This window comes from Giraffa tippelskirchi, chromosome 8 (genome assembly GCF_054371585.1).
Source record: "Giraffa tippelskirchi isolate mGirTip1 chromosome 8, T2T-mGirTip1v1.2.pri, whole genome shotgun sequence".
Taxonomy (NCBI): domain Eukaryota; kingdom Metazoa; phylum Chordata; class Mammalia; order Artiodactyla; family Giraffidae; genus Giraffa; species Giraffa tippelskirchi.
The window spans coordinates 69,402,501-69,407,603 of record NC_137282.1 but is presented as its reverse complement, the minus strand read 5'-3'; positions in this window follow the sequence as shown (position 1 = coordinate 69,407,603).

Here is a 5,103-nt window from a genome sequence, read left to right as displayed (position 1 = left end):
GCTCATCCGAGGATTCCTAAGGAGTTCGCGGGCCTCGAGGATTCTGTTTCCGAAAAGCGTTTTCTGGAACCGGGCGACTTGGGAGAACGTGTCACTGGTCTGGAAAATGGAAGGCCGCTGTCCGAGGGTTCAGAGACCTTCACGCTCCCTCCTTTCACTTGAAAGGTGTCTTCTTTTTTTCTCCCCAACCCCCCCCAACCCCCCGCAACACACACACACCCGACAGCTTGCCTGACCGTTGTTGCTGGGGAGATGAAATCCCAGGAGACGGGAGGCAAAGTAAGTCTCTTTCACACCCCGGGGAAAACGAGAGGAACGGGTCCCCAGCCGTGCGATGTTTCCGTGTCTCAGCACGGCCGACAGTCTCCTCCTCTTTCTAGGTGCTCCCGTTTCCTCCACCCCCCACCCCCCACCCCCACCCCCCGCCACCGACCCCCGCCCCCAGCAGCCCTGCCACCCCACCCCAGACCAGACCGCCCGGCCCGGCCGCCCGGCCGCCTTTCCTTTCCGGTGTTTGTGGCCAGTTGTTTTGAAATCCATGTTCTCCTGTCCTCACGTGCACTTTCCCCACCCAGCGGCGCATGCTTGTGTTTGTTGTCGTTGGACTTGATCACGGTCTCGACACAGGTTGACTTTCGTTTTCTCTTGTTGGGGGTCCGAGTGTCTCCTTCTTTTCCTTTCTTGCTCCTGGGCTTGCGTGTCTGTGTCTGTGTCTGCTTTCGAGAAGTCCTGCTTTGTTCTCCGAGCAGCGCTTGCCTGGTTTCGCTTTGCCGGTCGGTCCCTCCCTCCCTGCCTCCCTCCCTTCTCTCTCTCCCTCCCTCCCTCCTTCGGGGGAGGGGGCCCGGGGGAGCCCGGGATGTCACTGGTGCCCCTCTCTCGGCCGTCCCCGCCCCGAGCCCCGCCGCCCGCCGGCGTCTCCGTGGAATGTCCCCCCACCAGCCTGGCATCGCGTGGGTGGGGGGGGGGAGCGCGTCTCCTTCGTGGCAGCCTCCTGGGGAGCTATTTCCCAGCTCCTCTCCCTTCCTCTGCGGCCGGGGTCGCGTCGCGTCGCGTCTCTCGGAGGCGGCGGCTCCGGGCCGAGCTCGGGCGTTTGGGCGGCCGGCGACAGCGACCCGTCCTCGGGACATTGGAGCCGGTTGTCAGGAGCCACCTGGCGGCCGCTTTTATAGTGTCCCTCCCCTCTGGAGCTTCGGCGACCTTCAGGAGGGTTGTGACTCAGCCGCCGGGCCCGAGGCACAGCTCTCAGAGACCAGCTCTGCTGGCGGCGACAGTGGCGGTGGCGCCGAGGCCTAGGGACGTCCTGCTGTCGCCGGAGATTGGTTCTCTAGGTTTCTGAGGAGGGTGGCCGTCGCGGCGGCGGCGGCGCTCCAGAGCCGGGCTCTGGGGTGGCCTGACCGGGTCGACCAGCGTCTCCCCGTGCCCCTCCGGCCGCGGAGACGGACCGGCCGGACCCTACCTGGGCCGGGCCGCCGCGGTGGGCAGGGAGGGAGAGGGTCGTCCCTCCCTGGAGCGCCTGGGACTCGGCGGTCTGGCCTCCTCCCGGGCCTCCCTCAGGAGGGTTTGCTTTCTTCCTTCAGGAGGGTTGGCTCCCGCCCTCCAAAGGATTTGCTGTTCGCCTTTTCAGAAGGGTTTGCGTCTCCCTTCAGGAGGTTCTTGCTTTCCCGCCCTTTCAGGAGGGTTCGCCACCCCGGAGGGTTTGCTTTCTCACCCCTCCCCAACTCCCTGAATCACGGCCAGGAGGTCAGGGACCGGCTCGAGCCGTCCTGGGTGCCACGGACAGGACGGTCTGGGGCCCCGGGCGTGGTCCCTCGTGGGGGCCCGCTCGTCTCGTGGGAGGCGCCTCGCCGGCGGGTCTCTCTTCGTTTTTCTCTCTGGCAACTCGAAGCCAAACCCCCGCTCGGAGACTCGGACGGACGGGTACACCTACCCGTGCGGGCGAAGGGGGAGGGCGTCCCCGGCCAGCTCCCTCCCCCTTGGCGTCTGCGCCCCCACCTCGCCCACCGGGCGCCCCCTTCGCCCCCCTCCCCCCCCCCCAGTCGACCAGATGACCCCCGACAGCTCCGGGCCTGGTGTTTCTGGGGTAGTGCTGGGGACAGGTGGCGGTGCCAAGGTGCCAAGGTCCCTCTCTGCCAGTCGTGGGTGGGCCCCGCTGTCGGGCGCTGTCATTTTGTCGCCCGAAATGGGCCTTTTCTGCCACCAGGTAAGTGCCGACACGGTCTCTCTCGGCGTCTGCCGCCGAGGACTTTGGGCCTCTGGACGCACGCGGGGCTCTGGGCCTCTGGGCCGCCGGCCTGGGCCTGTGCGCCGGCTCCCGCGTGGCGTGTCTGGCAGACCCGACCCGTGGCGCCACCTCCGGTCTCTGGGTGACCCGAGGGCGGCGGGGCGAGGCGCCGTGGGTCTTCTACCCTGTGTGACCCCCGCCGCGGGCGCCCGGTGGTGGCCGGGACGACGCCCGCTCTTGTAGGCTCCGTGCCCCGTGTCAGGCAGCTCCTCCTCCTGGGGTCGTCGTCGGCGGCTGTCGCCTGAGGCGAGGCGAGGTGAGGTGTGGCGGGGGGAGGCGGCCGGCGAGGCTTAAAGCGGGCCCCTCCGGCGACTGTCCTCACCGTGCCTTCCCCCCCTCCCCCTCGGCTCAACGGATCGATGTGGTGTGGTCGTGCTCTCCCGGGCCGGGCCTAAGCCGTGCCGGACGAGGGACGGGCGTTCCTGGTGAACGTGTGCGGTCTTCTCGGTCTGTCCACGGGGCCCCTCGCCTGCCTTTCCCCCTGCCCGTCGGGGAGGGTGAGGAAGGCGGGAGGGTGGGTGCGGCCTCCGGCCCTGACTCTCGGTCTCCTGCCCGCCCCCCTCCACGGGGCGTCAGGGAGGCCGTCGGTCTTCGGACACAGCGGACGCTCTCGCTTCGCCTTCTCGGCGCGTGTCCCGCGAGCGGCCCTCCCCGCGGTGGGGGGGGCTGTGCCCGCTGCTGCGCCGCGCGCCCCGCGTGGGTGGGTGAGCGTGCCTCGTTTAACCCTCGGTGGTGCCCCTGGAGCGCTCCAGGTCGCCCCTCAGGTGCCTGAGGCCGAGCGGTGGTGTCGTTTCCCTTAACCCGGCGTCCCCCTCGGGTCCCCCACCGCGGTGGTGTGTGTGTGTGTGTCCCGCGAGTGGCTCTCGTTGGGGGAGGGGTCGAGACGGGAAGAGAGGCGTGCCTGTTTCCCTCGCGTCTTCCGTTGGGGGCAGGTGCTGCCTCGTCGTGGAGGCACGGGCCGTGCTCCGGCCCCGACCGTGCACACGCTCCCGTGTGGTCGTCCGCTTACCTGTACCGCAGACCCCTCCCGCCCAGTCGAGGCTCGGCGGCTCGTGGAGCGCCTCCGTGGGCCCGAAGGAGAGACGATGGGGTGAGGGACGGCGCGCCCTCGGTGAGAAAGCCTTCTCTAGCGATCCGAGAGGGAGCCTCTGGGGTACCGGAGCCCCCGGCCGCTGCCCCTCCTGAGTGCGCAGTGTAGCCGCCGTGGCGACTGCCAGAGCACGTGGGCAGAATCCCCCCACCTCTCCTCTGTGAGGGGGATGGGTGCGCCGGCCCCGCGGTGGGGCCGTGTGCCGTTCGTTGCCTACCGCGGCCCGCGCCTCCCCCCGCCGAGTCGGGGGAGGGTCCCGCCGGGCCCCGCCGGGTGTCCGGCACGTGGGGGGGGACCGCGCGTGCGCCGCGTGCGTGCGGCCGGCCCCGCGGTGTGAGTGCAGGAGGAGAAGGGCCGGGGGGGCGACGCCCGGTCGGCCCCGGCTTCCCCAGCCCCGCGGCCGTGGCGAGGAGGAGTCCGTCGCGCCCGCCCTCGTCCCCGAGCCGGTGGCGGCGCGCGGGCACGGTCTGGGCCGCCTCGCTCGAGAGCGTGTCCCCGGGATGTGGCGCCTCGGGGTCAGACTAGATGGAGAGACGGATCCGTCGAGGGTGGACGGCGCCGCCGGCCCTGGCGGCGGGGCCGGGGCGTGGGACTCCGCTCCGGGGCCGGCCGGGGCCGGCCGGCGTCCCAGGCGTCGCGGGACCGCCCTCGTGTGTGGGTGGCGGTGGGATCCCGCGCTGGTTTTCCTGGCGGCCCGGCCGTGTTCCCAGTGGTCTTTTCTGGTCCCCGGGCGGCGCCCGCGGCCCCTGTCCCGTGGCCGTCGCTGTGCGCGCTTGCCGGCCCCTCCCCGCCGCTGCCGGCCTTCCTCCTCGGCCCGCGCGTGCGACCGCCCGCGTGCCCTTCCCCCCTGTCTGGGACCGAGTCGGCTTCGCCTCCTGTGGGTGTCGTCCCCGGGCGGAGCAGTGCCCTCGGAGTCCCTGAGAGAAGTGAGGGGAGGGACCTGGCGCGGCGGGGTCGCGCGAGTGAGGGCCGTGGCGGGCACGCCGGTAGGCAGGCGGGAGAGCGTTCTCCCGGGCCGGCCGCGGCTCTGGGTGGGTGTGTGTAGGTGGCGGTGGGCGCGAGCCCCCGTGAGGGGAGCCTCCCCCACCCTCCGCTTGGGGGTGTGGGGGGGGCCGGAGAGGCCAGTCCGCCGCCCCGGGTGTGCCGCGGGACCGCCCCTGTGCTGGGAGGCCTCCGGCGGTGAGATCCCGCGGTGCGCCCCGGTGGCCGACTCGCTTCCCCCGGGTCGTTTCGAGCCACCCTCCTCGCGGTGGCGCGCGGCCACCCCACCTCTCCGCCGCCGGCTCCGCGCCGCCGCCGCGTCTCGCGCGGCGTTGGCCTCACGCGGCCGCACCTCGTCGGTGCCCCTCTCCGCCCGTCCGTCCGCTTCGGTCCGCTCCCCGTCTGCTGCTTCCTCGGGGCCGCGCCCTGGTGCGTCTCGCCTCCCGGGCCTGCCGCGGCCCCGATCCGTGGCCCGTGCCGCCGCCCGTCCGCCGCCGACGTCGTCGCGTGCTGGTCGAGGGGGGAGCGAGCAGCGTGACTCCCACCCTTCCCCGTCAGCCTCCCGCCGCGCTCCCGCTCCGGTGCGCTCGCCCGAGCCGCGGGTCGGGTCCTCCCCGGTCTGCCCCCGCGGGCCGGTCGCCGCGTCCTCGCCGCCCGGCCTCCCCCGCCCCCCCCCGGGGCGGGTGGACGTAAGGACGCGAGGGCGCGCGTCGGCCGTCCCGTGGCGTGGTCTGGCCGGTGTGGGGGGGTC